We start from the raw sequence: 20,911 nt of genomic DNA on the forward strand, positions 1-20,911 counted from the left end.
ATTTACAAAAGAAAAGTAGTATATGTAGTATATCAATTGTCTGGTTTCCATAGCACAAGCTTTGTACGAGCTTAATTTGGGATCAGATGGCCGTGTGTAAAAAATGTCCCAGGATGTTATTATATTATTATAACATCTTTGTTACCAAGGTTGATGGCACATTGGCGATGTAGGCGATGGTTAACATTTCTTACAATGCCAATGTTGGACGTTGATGACCACTTACCATCAGGTTTACAAAATTTCTTTTTATCTAGTTTGTTGCATATGTTTTTAAAACATGTGATATCTAACGTCATTAACGCTTATACACTGTTTGCTCCCTATATGCTCCATGAATAAGAGCAGTAAACTCCTGAATACATTCAATTTGGTCTTCGACGAAAAGATCTGCTGGATCTGTCAATTATGTGAATATTTCCTGGAAATCCCTTTGTCTTGAAAATATTTTAAAAGGCATAATTATTTAGAGAGTAAAATAACCTTTTATTTAATAAACAATAAATATTATAATAAATTACTACTGAGGGTATATTAATGACGCTATTTTACCTTTTTGTACCTGGCAGCTTCATAGTTGGGCTAAAGAGAAGTAGAAAACCTATATTTTTCCAATTCCTCGTGTAAAATTCTCTCGATTAATGTTAGTTTTTCATAAATAACAAATCAGGAAAGTTGATTAAAAAAGTGAATTAATGTTAATGTTAATTAAGTGTTGGCCCGTGATTTAGCAGGACTACCTATTTGCGATTTATCAATGTACACATTATCTAACATATAAGCTTTGTCATCATCAAATAATAGATGAGGGTATATATTTCTAAAAACGTGTTTTAGACTTATATACTTAAAAGTAAAACATATTGCTGCAGGTGATCTTTTTTCGTAACAAGGAAAAAGGATTTTTCGTTAGAGGTCACATAGGTTATATACTATTAAAATTTGTTGCGGATATTATTAAAAAAAAAACGATATCATTTAAAATATTTAAGTCAACAAAATCGAGTTATTTATTATAGAGATTTACTAAGATTTAAATTTGATTTCGGAAAATCTTTTCAATTTCACAATATCAATCTTATGTGGAATGTGCTTGACAAGAGTGATATATTAAAAGTATTAAAAATTCAAGAAATTTCAAACGAAATCAATCTATCATATGATGTTTGACGCAATACTGTTACAACATTACGTCGAATAATACGTCCAACGCCCACAAAAACGGTTCCTTTATATATTTAATATAAAGGAACTTTATGTGTATTTAGAAAGTTTTCACTTTCAGTGTCATTTAACTCAAATGGTTTTAAAAACAAATTGAATCAGTTTCGTAAAAAATATCTATTTTTTTGTTCTCAATAATCAATAATAATGTATAAATTTATCTTTTTAACTTCTTTTTATTTATAAATGTACCTCTTACTTTTTATTGCTTTTAATCGTATTCAAAAATTTTAAATGTTCTCAGATATTTATATTTTATTTAGTTTATACCAATCATGTGATATTTTTATAATAATTTAATTGTTAATATCTTTTCTATTTGTTACAAATATTTTAATTTTTAAAATTATTATTTTTGTTAACTCGTAATGTTGATATATTTTGCAACACCTATAATTTAGGAGACACTTGATTTATATGACGTTATGTTTAGAGACTCAATTGTATTTATTATTGTACTTCATGTTGGTGTTGATATTATAATATATAAATAAAACCCGCGTACAAAATTATAACATTTATTTAGATATTAAGTACTTTAAGCAATTGTGTTTACGTAAAGTAATTATGTATCGTGTTAATTTGAATAACATTATAACGTTCTGACGCAAATAAAAACCTCTAAAAAGTAAAATATCCTTTTAACTTTATTTAAGAACCTAGTAGTAATTTAATTTACAAGTGCTTGCGGAATACTCTTTAAATAAATAATATTTTAAATTCGGAAGTTTTTTATAAAGCATAATATACTTTATGTTTACCTCGTAGAGTAGACATTTAATGAGTAGTTAAAATATAATAAAAAATACAAAAGAAAACTAAATATTAAACGCATGCTTATCCCTAAATGAGATTTCTTCGAGCACATCCAAAAATGATATGTAAAAAAGGAAAACAAAGCGCTTAAAAGAACGTGGCTGACTTCCAATACCATTGATAAAATAGCTTTTACATGCTTTTGTAACTTCGACTATTTCCATAAAAATTTTAATATGATAGAAATGTTAAATCATAAAAAAGATAAGACGCATTAAAAAAATTGCGTTTACCCAAATCATTGATCTTACGTGAACGATGGAATAAACATTATGATGTAAAATGTCTGACATTGTTTAAATCAAGAATATATATTTTTAATTCATTAAAATTTTTAATATACAACAACATTGATTTAATGAATTTTGCTTTATATCAAGTTAATTAAGCTGTATTCAATTAAAGTGTCTGAATTCTTGTCATAATTTTCATTTATACAGTTACATTATTTAAATTGCTTTATCTACTTATTAATATATTTCAATATATGGCTTACAGCTGTGAGGCTTGGTTAATACTTCAAAAAATGTTTTTTCATGCTGGTCAGATTTTTTTATTTACAGTTTTATTATTCTCGCTTCTTATTCATCCTATATAATAATATTTTTTTATAAAAAAAATTGTTTAATGTTCTTGCAAGATTAATATTTTGGGCATGTCAGTGACAGCACTTTTCTTATATTTATTCAGAAGGCAACCTAAGCTTGCTGGTAATAAAAATCCTTTTTTAGTACGGACATTCAAGTGTTTCCGCCGTGTAAGCTCAATTCAATCAAATAATCGCTATAAAACTTCCATAACATGAGTTCGGAAGAGTAATAACTTATTTGGGCGCGTTGAAGTGGTTCTGGTAAAGACGAAAACATACTAAAGAAATCTGCCTACAAAGAAAATGAAATGGAATCAAATAACTTTATTATTTGAGAATTTTATAGAACTCACGATATAGATATATTTTTTTTTATAATAACTATGACTAGTTCGTAATGACTGACTTTTAATAATTTACGTAGTATTGTTGTATATATTACTTTAAATAAATTATTCTTTTTATTATGTTGTTTTAAGTTAATTAGGACAGTATGTAAACTTTTTTTTTCATATTGTCTTTTGAAGCGTAAATCACAACTTGGAATGCATGGAATTTAATGAAGTAATTCTTCTTATTAATTTTGCCAAGCCAATAAACCGATCAACTTCTACATTAACTGCGTAAGATATGGTATTATAGTGCACTATTGTATGCAAAACACAGGTGCACTGTATATTACCTTACTTTCATGATTTAATGGGACGGCAATCCAACACGACCAACCGGGGAGATCAAATAATGGATTTATATTTTTTTCGTCATTGGTTTGCTTGGTAAAAGGTTTTAAAATTAAAAAGTCAAGTTAAAAAAGTTGGGTGCAAACGCAGTCTCTATTTCTTCACACTCATATTTAGTTACGTCGAAAATTAAATATGACACTAGAAAAAACAGACGGAGAAATCACAGCTTTAAATTATACCGTAAAGTAAATTCATATACATAATTTCACATCTTCCAACTATACATGTGTTTTATTTAATACATGTCGTTTAATAAATTTCTATTCAAATATACATTAAAAGAATTATGAAACACCCCAGTAATACTGTTAACAATATTATTTTATAACTCCAATATTAACAGATGGAGTTTCAATGAGCGTCTCCCTTAAGATCATTATTTGACTAAAAGGCATAAAATAGTCGTAAAGATTTCGCAATCGCAGATAGTCTGATCTTTCAACGAATACTGATCGGAAAATCGTAAAATCGAGCGAAATCATCTGTATAAAAACAAATATAGGAAAGAAGTTTTAGAATATATATGAATTTATACTTTGATTTGGCCAGTAATTCAATTTCAAAATGGTAACAGGAAGGTTCTCTTATACCGCATTTAAAATACTTTGTTATTCATTTTTATAATTATTAAACGTCATCACCAGCTATTTTTGATACATTTCCACGGTATCTTGATGCTTTATTTATGTTTATGGTAGTAAAAGAAAACGCGTTTATGCGTTTCCTATACATGAAGTCGAGTGCGTGAGATTCGCCGGCACTGAGTATACCTTGGAATAATAATAAAAAAACAATCGATAGTCCGTCTCTCCGGGGGCGTCACGTGTCCGCTTGGGCATACTACCGTAACAACCCGACGGTTGGCTTGTTCCTGCGAGTCTCCAATTCCTATCGAGTTTTTCGGGAGATAGAGACACCATCTAGTCCTTAGTCTCTCCATTTTGTCTAAGGACGTTCATATTTCGCAAGACGCGTTTTTCTTCTATGGTAGATGTGACCGGCCCACTTTAATTACTCAGCTTACTAATCCTCTTGGCTATCTCGGTTACTTTAAATTTTTATCAAATTAATTAAATTTTTATTTGATTTACAGAAACTCCAATTATAGTCTTTTTCAAAGCTGAATGAATTGGTGAATTAGTCGCACTGTGAGGGTCCACATCTAGGCTTCGCATATCATTACAGCAAGAATGTGTTGATTAAAAACGGTTGCTTTAGTCTTTGTAAAAAATATAAGAAATATTCCAAGCACTAACCGGCCCAGTTGAATTCTTTAGCGAACCAATTTCTTGAAGTTGTTTTTACCTAGTTGCAGTATCTGACCGACGTACATAGTGTTTCTTGATAAGCGCTCAGACTTTCTCTCTGATTACATTGGCATGATATATTTCAAAATATATACACATACGATATGAAACTAAGCCAGGTCTTAGTTAATGTTTTTTTTAAAGTACCATAACAATCAGTGTAATAGTTTTTGCATGAATCCGAAAAACAACAAGTTATTCTTTTTTAAACACAAACCAATAAAATATTATTATTTATAATGAAATTCTAAATTTTTATTTTTTATTAGCATAATATAATTATAATAATATTGACTTGCATATTTGCATAAAATAACTTTGGTTTACAGTGATATGATACTGTAAATATTTATAATTGCTACACAGAGGCTTGCTCCACATGTACAAGCATGATGAATAACCCTTTATTAGTCAAAATAAATTAAAATTTATAATATAAAAACAATAAAAATTACAGATAACAGTTTTTCTGCGGTGGCATAGAAAATAAAACGTTCTCATTTCACTGCATAAACTCTATTCCATACTCAAATAGAACAGATAGACAAAAGACAATATGAAGGCGCGTCTTAACATTTCTGGAATAAATCGCAATTTAAAATAAAACACTGAACTCTGCCAAGAAAGCTTTCACCGTAAGCATTTCAGAACATGTTGTAAGTCGTTCCTTTGAGATACATGTGCCGACATTTGATTTTAAATCCAATGCCTTACGCATTACGGTTCAAAGGCTCACATGTCCTTGTGTGTTATATACAAGTGAATAGAAGCTTTATGGTTATTAGTTAAGGTTGGTTTTTAAATATAAGTGCGACGTATCACCTGTAATAGGTCCCAAAAGTGGAATCCTGACGGCATAACATGTCTTGCAACTTGTTTATTGTCAGGAATTGCTTAAAGTAGTGACACTTCTCTTATATATGTTAGATTTGTATATTTTTAGTTTTGTACGATTCCATTTACAGTACCATTATATGTATTTCACAGTTTATAACAATTAAATTAATCTTATATTAATACCGAAAGTAAACGAAGATCAAAATTAGTTTTGAAATCAATATTATTGTAATATCTTACTGGTGGTAGGGCTTTGTGCAAGCTCGTCTGGGTAGGTACCACCCACTCATCAGATATTCTACCGCAAAACAGCAATACTTGATATTGTTGTGTTCCGGTTTGAAGGGTGAGTGAGCCAGTGTAATTACAGGCACAAGGGACATAAAATCATAGTTCTCAAGGTTGGTGGCGCATTGGCTATAAGCGATGGTTGACATTTCTTACAATGCCAATGTCTAAGGGCGTTTGGTGACCACTTACCATCAGGTGGCCCATATGCTCGTCCACCTTCCTATTCTATAAAAAAAATATATATATATAAAGTCTATCTTTACTATTATCACACCACTTAAAATTTAAGTACAATTTAAACCACTTTTTAGTTTGATAGACTACCGGCTGTTTTGAAATTGATAAAAAAAATATTATGCCACGTTACACCCTTATAAAAATATATTAATGACGCAATATAATATCAATAACGCAATTTAAATCCATTGAGTAGCTTACAAGATGAAATGGCTTTGTAGCCCAAGAATTTCTCGTCTCACAGAGACTCTTTAAGGTGGCACTAAAATTTTATAGGATAACAGAAGCTATGCGCAATATTGGGTGCTATTTTTAATAGCCTACTGTGGACATAGAACAGCTTAGTATAAGAGGAGGGTGACAACAACCATATAAGTACAAAAACAACTGATTAAATTTTATTTACAAATTGACGGCAAATTTTCTAACGACTAAATACAAACAGCAATACTGAATAATTTGTGAATATGAAATACATACGAAACAATAACAATACAGATTACACTTATTTTATGTACTGTAATTACCTGATATCGATTGCAATCTTGTCGCTAAAATAGTTACCGCGACCTTAGTGTAGTTTTCGATCGGTGATTGTCTGTTCAAATTTGATTTGCAGATCTTTGACTTAAAAATTCAAGCAGAGTGGTGAAATAAGAATATTCACCTCAAAAAATAACCTTTACGGGCTGTCAGATTTTTATTTTTGTTTGTATTAATTTTAAACGACTATTACTTCAAGGTCAAGGTATATTATTTATTAGATATATAATTTGGTGTTAAAAACGAATAATTAATTCGTTTGCCACTCTTAATTTATTATTAAATAATATCTCCTTCGTAGATTAATAGTATTTAAGATTGGCCGCTATGGCCGAAGTACGGTCAAGATGGATTATTTTTTCTGACATCATTTATTACAAATCCTAATCTACACGAGACAACCACTATAGACTGGTAATCCGGTGGTATTCACTAATCAATGATTGTACCGTCTCAAAGCAAAAACGAGCTTGTTTATTTAGAGAGATTCACCACCAATTATAGCATCCAGTTTCAATAAAATCGACAAGAAGTTTTGTCGATTTTACTGAAACTGGATGTTTTTTTTTTGCATTTCGACGACATTAATTATCTTGTAACATATTTTACAGGTACAAATTACCTAAAATTTATGATTGTGAATAGAATTTATCAATAGATGTCGTCATAAAATGATACAACATTAATACAAATTTTCCACAAAGTAATATTTAGTATTGGCACCCTATTGTAAGGACGCCACAATTTTATTGACGTTATATCAAACAGGTACTCCTGTGGCAGTGAGTGGTAATGGCGTCTTTAGAAAGGCAGTAAAAGACATTTTGAGCAAAATGTAAAATTCATGCACACTGAAATGAAAAATTATAATAAAGCCTCTTTAGATAACTTTCATGTTTATTTAAGGTTACAAAAAGATAGAAATAAAAAATTACAATTATTGTAATGAACTTAGACGGAAAAAAACTGTAATAAAGTATTTAGTTAACTGTAATATCGTATTTACCTGATTAAATATATACCTACTTTTAAGAAAAAAATATTCATAGGTTTAATTTTTAGTCGCACATTAAGACTTTTAAACAAAAGAATATCGTAAACTAAAATGTTTTGAAATTGATAAAAAAAATATTATGCCACGTTACACCCTTATAAAATATATTAATGACGCAATATAATATCAATAACGCAATTTAAATCCATTGAATAGCTTACTGGTGGTAGGGCTTTGTGCAAGCTCGTCTGGGTAGGTACCACCCACTCATCAGATATTCTACCGCAAAACAGCAATACTTGATATTGTTGTGTTCCGGTTTGAAGGGTGAGTGAGCCAGTGTAATTACAGGCACAAGGGACATAAAATCTTAGTTCCCAAGGTTGGTGGCGCATTGGATATGTAAGCGATGGTTGACATTTCTTACAATGCTAATGTCTAAGAGCGTTGGTGACCACTTACCATCAGGTGGCCCATATGCTCGTCCGCCTTCCTATTCTATAAAAAAAAAAAAAAAATTACAAGATGTACTAATCAGTATCATAATTACGTGTGAATTATCATACTAGTTGTTACACCTGAGTTATTTTTATCAAAGACAAACGGACATGATCTAATTATGCATTCAGTTGCAACAGATACAAGCTATTAATATTAATAAGATTGGAAGATGCACGTCTACTTAGTAGAAGCGTGTTGATGCGTAATTTGCGAGGTCAAACACCTCAGCTAGTTGAACAGACTCATACATATTAATTAGGCATTATCACACAATACGGAGCAAAAAGTAAACATTCTAAACCCATCTACATTAAACGCGAAACCCTAATTAGATAAACATAAAATAACTATAACTATAGAAGGAAAGGTTATTATAAGGTCCTTCGTTTATAATGATACTTTTTATCATTTTGTGCCACTGATTCATATTTTTGTTGTTACTATCGTGGATATGATAGTTATATTATTTGACAAATTATATAACAGAAAAACTAGTTAAAATATATGATACTATATTACTTAATTATTGTAATGTACGACAAAATATGTCTTTTGTACATGTCATGTGTTTTCAATATTTTACTCCTTTTTCAAATAAGTTTCACTTAATTGAGCTGAAATTTTTATGTATTTTCATTATATATTCATCTTACAATATGATTTTATTTAGATAACTTATTAAATACTAACACTTTTTTAAATTTAAGTGTACCTTAATTCCTTGGTAAATAAAGCGTAATTTTGATTTAAAATAAACGTTGGTTTATCACAAGCGTGTTGTTCCAAGGAAACAAATGGAACAGTCACATTGTACATTAATTGTCGTCAAAGCGTACAAGTTTTAATGTTGCCTTGAAAATAAAATGGCACGGCCACTAGAAGATTATGAACCCATTAGTTGCTTAGATGTATGGCGTTGATTTATGTGCTGGAAAAGTAGTCTTTTATTATTTAGTGAAAGCTTTCAGTGCGGGGATTAATGGGTTCGTCTAAGAACAGATCAGTTGTTAAATGGACTTTGGAAATTTGAGACGAAAGTGATCAGGTAATTCTGACAAATAATTGATATGAAACTATAATCGTTTACAAGCGTTTATCAATATTTTTAACATAGATTTGATAAGCAAACAATTTTAATTTTCATTTGAATTATTTCAATAAAATTTTGCCTGTTAAGCAAATGACTTCTGCTGTTATATATTTTAATTCAACTATACTAATTCAGACTATTTGGATAATTGCGTTGACAATAATAAACATTTAAACTAGATTAATTATCTGCATAATTCACACTTCAATTCGTAGCAGAATGTCTTGTAAAGACGAAATTTATTATAAATACCAAGTGTTTCTTGCCTCGGGAACTATAACCGCCATAAATATTTTACTGCTCGTACAAGAACTAACTCATGTGTATGAATTCTCAGCAAATGCTACGCCATAAAGTTTTTATTGACACTAATGGACGATTCACTACAAGAATAGTTTACTTTTGTGACATAATATTTCCCTTTTTACTTTGAATATAAGTGATTTGTTTTTTTGTTATAATTATTAAAAATTAAAGTTTTAATTTTATAAGATTTTACTCACCGTTTTTGATAAATTATAAGCGTCGTTTTCATTTACCATAACTGAATTAATATTTATCCAGTATTTTATGCAGTATTTATTTAAGTACTAATTTCAGCTCGCGCCTTTGTCCACGTGTGTAGGGTGAAAGGTTGGCAGGTATCAGGTCCCCTATGTCTATTTTCTATATCCCTGATAACGCGTATCCAAATTTTCATGATGATCTCTTGTGTAGTTAAGACGTGGGAGCGGAACCAATGAACTATCAAATAAATAAACTCACTTTCCAAATTATAACATTAGCAACGAAAATTTTTACATTGAGACAAAATATTCAATGATAATATCAATAAATATTTTTCATAATATGACGTGATAAAATGTATATATTCATATTATATGAGTCACATAATTATAGTGCTAAAACCCAAAATATATTTTCTTTTATATTAAAAACTTAAATAGCACAGCTCTGTTGACTGACTCTTAAAATATTTTATTTATATATTCAATAATATATATTATATATATTCAATAAATTATTAAGAAGTTTTAATTTATTAGCAAAAAATATTTTAAGAGTCAGTCAACAGAGCGGTGCTATTATATAAATATATATAAATAAATAACGAACAATAAATTCTAACGATAAATAACGAAGTATCTCATGAAATACTTACAAGTAATTAAACATACTCGGTGACCCTCATTTAAAATTCTACCGATAAGTTAAGCTCTGTTCATCTCCTAAAATAACAAAATATGCTACTTTCACCTGAAAAGATTCATTACTAAAGTTGCCGATACGAAATCAGGACGACGATCTGTCAAAGGGTGTCCGTGATAACTCGCCTTCTATCACGGGAAAGTTAAATTGATAATTTTTTTAGTTTTCACTTGTTTTTTTTTATGTACAAGTCATAAGCTTGGAAATAACCTTTTGATTTTACTTCACGTATTCCGAACCGTAGCGAATATGTATATTGTTCCTGTAAAACATTATTTCCTTGTTTAAAAGCAGCCTGTTCACACCATTAACAGCGGAGCGATAGATCATTTTAATTAATCTATTGCTGTTCAAAAATTACTAGTGTAAATTATAGTTTGTTAGCAAATCCATCATCTTTAAAGTTAATTCTAACTTTTTCTCATTTAAAAAGTTTTCTAACATGATTATCAGCAGTTTTTATGCATAAAAAATATTCAGATATACATTTTATAGTATATTTATTACATTTGATCTTATGTTTTAGTGTCGAATTTAATAAAACTAAAGTACTTATTTCTTTTAGGTGATTAACAATTAAAATTTTTATGGTTTAGATTTAGATTTTCTTCGTTCTACGTAATAAAATCTAGTTATATAGTTTATAAGAACACTGTACTTGTGAAATAATATGACAATATTGATTTATTACTATGCATTAGTTGCTATGTTTATATTGCCCAATCCTAATAGATATCTCAATTAACAGTAATTATCAAACATGGCTCCCCTGGCCTGACTGAAACCAACGTTTGAGAAATAGTAGAAATAATATTAATATTTCCAGTAACCAGTAAACCAGTAACAGCCTGTTAATGTCCCACTGCTGGGCTAAGGCCTCCTCTCCCTTTTTGGGGAGAAGGTTTGGAGCTTATTCCACCACGCTGCTCCAATGCGGGTTGGTGGAATACACATGTGGCAGAATTTCGATGAAATTAGACAAATGCAGGTTTCCTCACGATGTTTTCCTTCACCGAAAAGCACGAGATGGATTATAAACAGAAATTAAGCACATGAAAATTCAGAGGTGCTTGCCCGGGTTTGAACCCACGTTCATCGGTTAAGATTCACGCGTTCTTACCACTGAGCCATCTCGACTTATAACTTAATATTAATATTTGTTTTGAGAAATAGTAATAATATTAGTTTAAGGTTCAAAATTATCGATTTTTACATTTTTCTCATAAACGGTGAGAGTTATCATAAAAATAAATAAGATAAAAATTGTAGATCATGCAATTGCATGATTAGATAAATCGATAATCTACAAAATGGTTGAAAACTTTTTTTAAAAAAAGAGCCTTTGCAGAGTTATCACCCTTTGAATCATCGAAAATAATAGCATGCCTACGTTTGATGATGTGTATAGATGGTTTTATATTTATAACGTCCAGTACTTAATGGATAACCTAGCATGCACTTGCAGATTTCCCTAGATGCTCAGAAAAAAATGATTACTAACTACTATGGGCAATATGATACTCTTAAAATAATAATCGTCCCGGCTTCTCGGGGGTAGGTAAAAGGAAGAAGGATGGATTTTGGATAAGATTTGCATAAGAACCTTTTAACTGTGACAAATTTCAAGTCAATCGGACAGATAGTTTAGGAGATTTCGTGATGAGATTTATGTAAATAGTGTGGCTTATGAGATGATAAGCAACAAAATCTTTTATAACTTAGACCACAAAAAAGTGAAAGAGTATTCCGTAAGTTTTAATCAAAATATCTTTTACCGGCACCGAGACGACCCTCCCTGTTTATATTATCATAATCTTGAGCACTTATCAAGAATTTTAAGGAATTACATAAAAAATATTTCATAAAGTTCAATTTACGTTTATTAAATAGGGAGATTCAGTTTTATTTGTTTATAATATTACCAAAACGGACGGACAGTGTTTTATGCAATTCAAGAAATGTGTATTTTGTTTCAAGTAAAGACAACCAGTAAAAATTATGTGTAATAAATAAAGAAAAAATTATGAAAGACTGACATGAAAGCCGATTCAAAACTCTTTAGTTCTAAGGTTTCATAAGCCTTTCAGACACTTTATTAAGTATATTGAAAATTAAAATGCATTTTCATTCGTTTATTATACTGTTCATTTTAACTAACTCATTGATCCTGTTACTGGCTTTTAAGGCTTCAGAAGTCCGAAGTCAAAATTCCGGGTGCGACTAGTGGAATATTATTGAGTTTTTGCTGTCCTATATCCGAATTCTCCTTGGTCGCGTTCAATTGCTGTTGTATCGGATTATGAAGAGAAGATAAAAGTGATTGCATGTGTCTTTGTATGTTATAATATCTTTTGTACAGTTGGCCTTCGTTGAGAATAGCCAACATACCCAAAATCAGTCAGGAGTACTATAACTTATTGCTATAGTGTTCATATTTATCTCTGTAACGATAATTAGTTTTTTATTAAATCAATGATTTAACATGATGTAAAGTAATACACTGTATCTAGTATAGTATTTTTTTAACAAAAAAGAAGATCTGAATTTAGTTAATCTGTATACAAAATCGGTCAATGCCATATCGATATTAAGACAGGTAATTTATTGGGTATAATGCACTTGTCAAGGTTTAGAAAATTTAAGGGAACTGCAATATAATCGTCGATAATTATAATTTGATATATTCATGTTCTCGCATTTGTGACATAGAAATTACCAAAAAAATGTAATTGTAATTTTATTTCAATTTAACACAATGTTCCGAAAAACAATAATAGAGACATAATAATTAATAAAAATGTTGGTTACTACTAATCCCAAAAATGGTTCAATTATGCGCGAAATTCGTACACTATATATAATGACTGGGCATTACTATAATCAATGTTGAATGGCACGAATGTTGCTGATCATTATAGCCATAACGCACGGCACCATTCCACATTAACTTGGAAATAAAATCGGAAAATAAAACAATCGTTAAGTTGGATCTGTCATTATCGCAAGTCATTTATTTCCGCTTTAATTATTTTGTATTGATAAATTTAAATTAAATGATTTTGTTTGTTCCAAATTCAAAACAAAAATTTGTAAATCATTATGGATAATTATATGAAGGTTTTTAGATTATATTGCTTTTAACGACCATTAATATTATCACATGAATATTCGATCCGTGATCATTAATCACCATTATCATTTAAACATTTTAATTATTTTTGATTATAAGTTATAGGATGGAGAACAATTTATGCAACCCATTTATTATTAGTTTATTTCATTTTGTTTGCAGCTGTTCATCAATACAATAAATAAACATCTTGTTTAAAGATTACTTATAAAACAGGTCAATAAGGTTCAAGTAACGTAAAGGACATTTTCAAAGATAGTTTTAGAATGACGATGGAAGTTATAAAATAAAACATGTGGATAAATATTAATTAAAAATGTTAACAAAATATTCAAACATCATTGTTTATACTCCTCTTCAAAAAAACACGTCCTGGTTAATGATATAAATACAATTATTACGATTCACTATGACTTATTTTAAGCATACACACTATGTATATAAAGTACAATAATTAGTACTCTTACAATTTTTAATTATATAAAGAATCGAGCATCGTAACGCCTGCCTAATTGTCACCAATATTGGGGGCGAATCTTTTTTTTTAAATCATAGTAGCATATAATATTAGTAGTTAGCTAGTAAATAAAATTTAAAATAATATTTTATAAATATAATAATAATATAATGCTATTATAATTTGTAGTCATTATCATTAGTAAACCTCACACGACAAAAATGCACCACAATTATAATAATAAAAAAAATATATATGTCAGAAGTGGGATTTGAACCCACGCCCTCAGAGAGGACCAGAACAGCTCAAACCTACTCTGTAGGCAAGGTAACCTTGAGTCTGGCGCCTTAGACCGCTCGGCCATCCTGACTGTAAGATATCTAGCGAAAAATTGAATAGCGTTCATAGACTGATGATAAGGCAAAATTACGTTCTATTATCTTAAGATTATTAATTTATGTGTATGGTTGAAATATATTTGCGGTACATATTTTTGCACTGTAACAACTCCTGCGCAGAATGATAGTCATCGCGATGGGTAAGAAAATAATAATTTAACGTTGCAATATATTATACTATATTCAATAAAAAAAACGTATACAACTTTCATTATTTTAGTGCGATGATTACCTGCTTGTAAAAACTCAGAAAGACTAGTGTACTTTTATTTGAATTACAATGACATATCTAATTGGGTACCTATGCATAAAATATAATTTTTTATATTAATGTCATTATTTTACGTCACTCTGTATCTATATTTTTGTCTGTCTCTTCTACTTTTGAAACATACGAAAAATCTGGAAAATTCGCATTTCAGACTTAAATGAAATTTTCAAATCGGTATCTTTGCTTCTACACAACAGAATTAAAATCATAGAAATTAAATAATGTGATAGAGAAGCTTAAAAACGCGTTATCTCAACATTCAATTACATAAAAGAATCATCCAACCGATTTTAATGCTCACATATTTCTCCAAAAGCAAAACCGCTCAATCCCAACAAAACATTGAACTACCCATTTCCTTTAATTTACAATGCAAAAGATAAATCCCTCGGGTCACAGGTCCTTGAGAGCTCACAATGGTTTTATCAGAATTAATCATCGTTTTAACTCGACTGCAAAGTCTGACGAAATTTCATGATATTTTTTCAAACGTCCCGCGTCAACGTTTTGATTTTATTCGTTATCTTTTTAATAATTTCGTGCAAAGACACAAGTGGGCTGACGGTCTTATTTTTCGTATGAAACTTCGTTTGCGTGGGGTGGGAATTATTTTATTTCCTGGGATAGAAATTATGTAAAACATTTATCATATACCGTAACCGTAACAGCCTGTGAATGTCCCACTGCTGGGCTAAAGGCCTCCTCTCCTCTTTTTGAGGAGAAGGTTTGGAGCTTATTCCACCACGCTGCTCCAATGCGGGTTGGTAGAATTCACATGTGGCAGAATTTCAGTGAAATTAGACACATGCAGGTTTCCTCACGATGTTTTCCTTCACAGTAAAGCACGAGATGAATTATAATCACAAATTAAGCACATGAAAATTCAGAGGTGCTTGCCCGGGTTTGAACCCACGATCATCGGTTAAGATTCACGTTCTTACCACAGGGCCATCTACCATATGTTTATAGTAAAATCTAATATATTCAAAATGTAATACCGAGGTAGTGAAATCCGTATTATTATGTCTAGTATATAATTGATTGGCTTTTTTATTCCTTATACGTTATCATTCATATGACTACGGTAGATTCACGAAAATTGAAGCATTTATTTAACACGATTTGACTTTGTTGTTGTATTATCATAACGTATTAATAATAAATGAAAGTGTACAAATTAAAATAATTAAGAATATTCATATATATATAACTTTGAAATTTTATTACAACATGCTTAATCTAATAAACCAAATCCTAATAAGCAAACTAAGCCGAACATTCAAGTGTAAGCACATAAAAATAACATATTGATCAAACGAAAATGATTTCGATGAAAAAAAAATAAACTAGGGACCGAAAGTGAATTCCGGAAAAGTTTTCTACATGCCCAGTTTATTTATAGTTTTGCGCGTGAGTGAAATCGAAAGATAACTTTGTATTGTCATCCCGTCGTAACTCTTCAACGGGCGAAACAAAATGAGACCGGTGTAAGTACAACATCTGCGAACTATCGAACGCTTAAAATATTTATTTTCTTTGACTATATGTATATGTTTCCAAATTAAAATGTACTTTAATCAAATAGGCTTTTACTTTTTTAATAGAAATTTTACAAGATATAATTAAATTTTAAGTTAGCCCTGGTTTAAAATATAACGAGTATATATTAAAATGTATTAAATATCCACTATTTTCTCATTAGTCTCTAGGAAAATGTCTACGGGTATGTTTATAACATGCATTGTGTACCTCATGTAACACACAATGAACATTATATGTGACAGCAGCCAACGGTTCTTCTACCTATGTTTCAAGTACAGTTATAGCTCACAATAGCTTCTGGACCTCTAAATGTCCTATCTATATCAATATAGACATCATATGACCGTAAACGAACATGTCGGAACTGAACTCGACCTTGAAGTTTATAGAGATCCTTCTTTACTACATCTTTCATAATTATGTTCGTTATTTGACCTCAGAGTTTAACCATGAACATTCCATTTGATTCCATTGAAATAAATATCTCGTATAATAACATCTTGTTTGTTTTATGTGGTAAATTTCGAGAGAGAAAATAATAAAGTCGTCTTCTTTTAAAACGGAAAATGATTTTCTGGCATATTATCTGCATTAAATGACTGAATCTGTGCATATCTTCTATTGTAGTTGTGTTTGAAAACCAGATTCTCTAATGTATATACTGGTGGTAGAGCTTTGTGCAAGCTCGTCTGGGTAGGTACCACCCACTCATTAGATGTTCTATCGCAAAAAAGCAGTACTTGGTTTTGTTGTGTTCCGGTTTAAAGGGTGAGTGAGCCAGTGTAATTACAATCATAAGGGACATAACATCTTAGTTCCCAAGGTTAGTAGCGCATTGGTGATGGTTAACATTTCTTACAATGCCATTGTCTATGGGCGTTGGTGACCATTTACCATCACATGGTGGCACATATGCTCGTCCGCCTTCCTATTCTATATAAAAAAAAATAATCTTGTTTCGAATTATTACCAAAAATGTTTGGGCCCGTACATTGTGTCCATGATTACTTGGTTGGCATTTAATAACGTGGCATTGAATTGGAAAACTTATCATCATATGGGCGATGTGCGATTGTTATGCACATTTCTCAGTAACATTAATTCCCTTTTGAGTCTTCCATTAATAACTTCCAAAACTCAGCTTACAGCGTACGTATTGTACTTATGAATTACATACGTAAGTTGCGTTTCATTATTATGTTTTGGGCATATGTACAAAGTATTACTAAATAAAAACGTCTTCCAGTTAAAAAAAAACAGTGAAATGCGCTTTCTCTATTACACTGATTGCGTTCTTTTTCTTAAACGTAGAAACAAAAATCTTTTTATTTTTGATCGAGGCATTAGAGACGCTTTACTTCCACTAGAATTTCTCGGAAACTCTGTACATATGCCTGCCATATAACTTATCTCATATATACAGATATATTATACGTGTTTACATAATATAACATATTCCTCGAACTAAAATTGCGCTCTGGATAATATTTTCCCATTTTTATTTAATGAATTCAGTCATTTTTTTCGTATAATTATCTCTAGTTCACAGTTATCGAAGTTCACCTATCCGGGCAGATAGCTCATAAAGTGTCGGAGCGTTCTGCCAATAAAAAGTTTTATCTCCTAATGGCAGAGTCTCTATCTTCGAGGCGATCGCTCCTCCAGAAATATAAGACCCCTTGTATTAGACATTCAGTTAATGAGTCTAGTTTTTCAGTGGTAAAATAAATTAACAAATAAAGTTTGCGTAAATGAATTGCTTTTTCAATCGAAATAAAAATCAATACTTTAAATTAATCTGCAAAATATATTTATTTTATTGCTGTTTATTTCCACTAAATAAAAATCCATTTCTAAAGCAATTACTCTTTCAGAAATATGAAACCTTTCTTGGATCTTAATGAATCATGTTTTACTAAAGTAAAATAAGATTGAAATACAGTTTTCTAGTATCGTTTCAAGTTTATTTATTACTAGTATTTTACTTTAAAAATTGTATTTAATCAAATACATTATGTACTATGTAATAAGTATTTCTATTTAATTTTATAACAATTAATTAATTAATTAGGTACAGTAAAAAGAGATGAATAAAATTAATTAATCATTCTGACAGTTCAAGTTTAAGTCTTTAGCCGATTTTTTTTATAATTATTTATTACTACCGGTGCCCCGCTGTACCGTTTAAGGCCTATTTTAATTATTTTATAAAGCAACTTGGTTTTCTTATAAAATGGACAAGCAACGTTTCATTAACGTATAACGACATTCGTTAAGTCAACCTGGCCTATATTGATTATGGCTGCTATCACGAGGGAGATTAGCCAACTGCCCAACATATATTAGTAGTAAGTATTATTGTACGAGTGTGTGAGTAAGCAGTGTACTGTCTATTCCTTAACTCTCATAATCCGATAGAACGGGATTTCTTGACAGGCAGTTAGCCTCTCAAGAAATTCAATTACTTTTCATTGGTCTAGATACACGAGGCAATCCTTTAACCATTAATAAATGTATAATTGAATATAAATGAGACCTTCAAGTAAGTTATCTTAACTTAATTTTAATTTATGGCACAATACATCGTTCATCTTTGACATTGTTTGCTTGTGTTAAATTATAATTAATGTTAAATTGTATAACAATGTTTGTTCATTATTTTGATGCTATTTAATATAATGTTGCAGAAAAATAACTATTTATTAAAATGGCCGTAAAATCTGTGTTATAATTTTAATAAAAAATATAATTAATCCATACATGTAATCAAACAAAATGTAAAGAAGTTATTTTAGATATTTATATAAAAACATACAGCAAGCCTGTCTGTGTACAGGTACCGGTCACTTATCACATATTCTACCACCAAAGAGCAATACTTGGTGTAGTTGTGTTCCGGGTTGAAGGGTGAGTGAGTCAGTATTACTATAACAACAACAAAGAACAAGGGACATGATATCTTAGTTCCCAAGGTGGATAGCGTATTAACGTTCTAAGGAATGGTCAATATTACTTACAGTACCATAGTCTATGGGACGCGCTGAAAACTTAAATCAGGTGGCTCGTAGGACGGCAGCCGGGATGACCTCGCCCTGCCGTACACAGTAGTGAGGAGTGCGGGGAGGGGGGGGCGGATTACCTTTGTCCCCTGAGGAGAGCTCCGCCGAGCCACGAGCGGAACAAATCACGGGAGAGGCCGCGGATACGTTATATCAACACGATCCCGCAGCCTCTCCGATCCGTGTCGAGGACGGCCATCGCAGTGGTTTTATGTATCCCACATAACCCACTTCCCCCCCATGGGAGCTGGGTACCTTTCTGAAGGTTTCCACTGTGTGAAAAAAAAGTGGCCCATATACTTTGACACAAATACGTGAAATGTGTGAGAGATTCTAGTTTAATAATGATGATAATTAACGAATATATTGATGAAGAATATATTCAGATAAAATTACGATGTGATAGGAATCAAAAATTTATACATCAACGACAAAATTATTTTTCTAAACTTAATTTACCGATAACAAAATTCATCTCATCATTATTTATTTAATGCTTTGGTTATATCGAAAAATGTGCATAAAGGTATTAGGATAGATGTTATGTACAATAATGGCTTTTATGCGCTACGTGATAAGCACTTAGATTTTTATTGTATGTGATCAAGCAATGGGGATTGTATGGCTGGTTTTATGGAGTTTTAAATGTTTTATCGGTTATTTCGACGCCCTTTATGAGTTAATCTGACAAATCGAACGTAAACTCTTAACCCAACGTTCTTACGTTACTTAAATCGACCAAATGTCTAACCGATTTTAATAAATAACATGACATTTATTTTGTGACGTCATCAATGAAATTTTAATAAGGACAATTATTCATGATGTTAGTAAGTATCATTCTGTAAATGTTCCACTGTTGGGCAAAGGCCTCCCAATAAGGCAACGTGAAGAGTTTATTTCAACACGCTGTTCCAAAGCAGAATTTCATTATACACGTCCAAGTTTTCTCACGACGCTTGCTCAAGTTTGAACCCGCAATCTTCGGTTAAGATTCGTGTTTTAACCACTAGGTCATCTCGGTTCAGTCAGTTACTACCATAAAGCAATTAATACCCAAACTGTAGCTCATTCTATTTACCAGGTTATCAGGACACGAACAAACATATCCAAGCCGATAGTATCGCCGATAATTAAATTTCATACTAGTGTTAAATATATTGATATGTTTTCAAAAGGACTTGAAATTGACTTATATATTAAGATATCTAAAATAATTACTTATGTATATATATAAAAAATACTCATTACAAACTTATAATAAAAATATTAAATTAATACATATAGGACCTCATTTTAAATACTAAAACATTAATATAAAATAAAACATAAATTCTTTATACATAAAAAACCGATAATTTCTGTCTGTAAATAATGAAACTCGAATAAATTTTTGTATATATATATAATATAATAATAAATGAGATTATCCGGAAAAGAACCGGAGTCACCGACATAGCTTGCAAAATTAGCAGGCTGAAGTGGCAGTGGGCTGGTCACGTATGTCGTAGGACCGATGGCCGTTGGAGCAGACGAGTCCTAGAGTGGAGATCGCGAATCGGCAAGCGCAGCGTAGGGCGCCCTCCAGCCAGGTGGACCGACGACCTTAAGAAGGTGGCGGGCACCAACTGGATGCGGAAGGCGGAGGACAGGGAGCTTTGGCGCACCTTGGG

At 30.8% G+C, this 20,911-nt stretch overlaps 1 non-coding gene across 1 annotated transcript; it reads right to left on the minus strand.

The window, feature by feature from the left end:
* Window positions 1-14,224: 14,224 nt before the first annotated feature.
* Window positions 14,225-14,338, minus strand: Trnal-caa (transfer RNA leucine (anticodon CAA)). Its single transcript has 2 exons — window positions 14,301-14,338; window positions 14,225-14,269 (listed from the first exon to the last, which is right to left on the minus strand). It is a non-coding gene; the product is annotated as a tRNA-Leu (tRNA).
* Window positions 14,339-20,911: the final 6,573 nt, after the last annotated feature.

The sequence above is a fragment of the Nymphalis io genome, chromosome 14 (genome assembly GCF_905147045.1).
Source record: "Nymphalis io chromosome 14, ilAglIoxx1.1, whole genome shotgun sequence".
NCBI classification, from domain to species: Eukaryota; Metazoa; Arthropoda; class Insecta; order Lepidoptera; family Nymphalidae; genus Nymphalis; species Nymphalis io.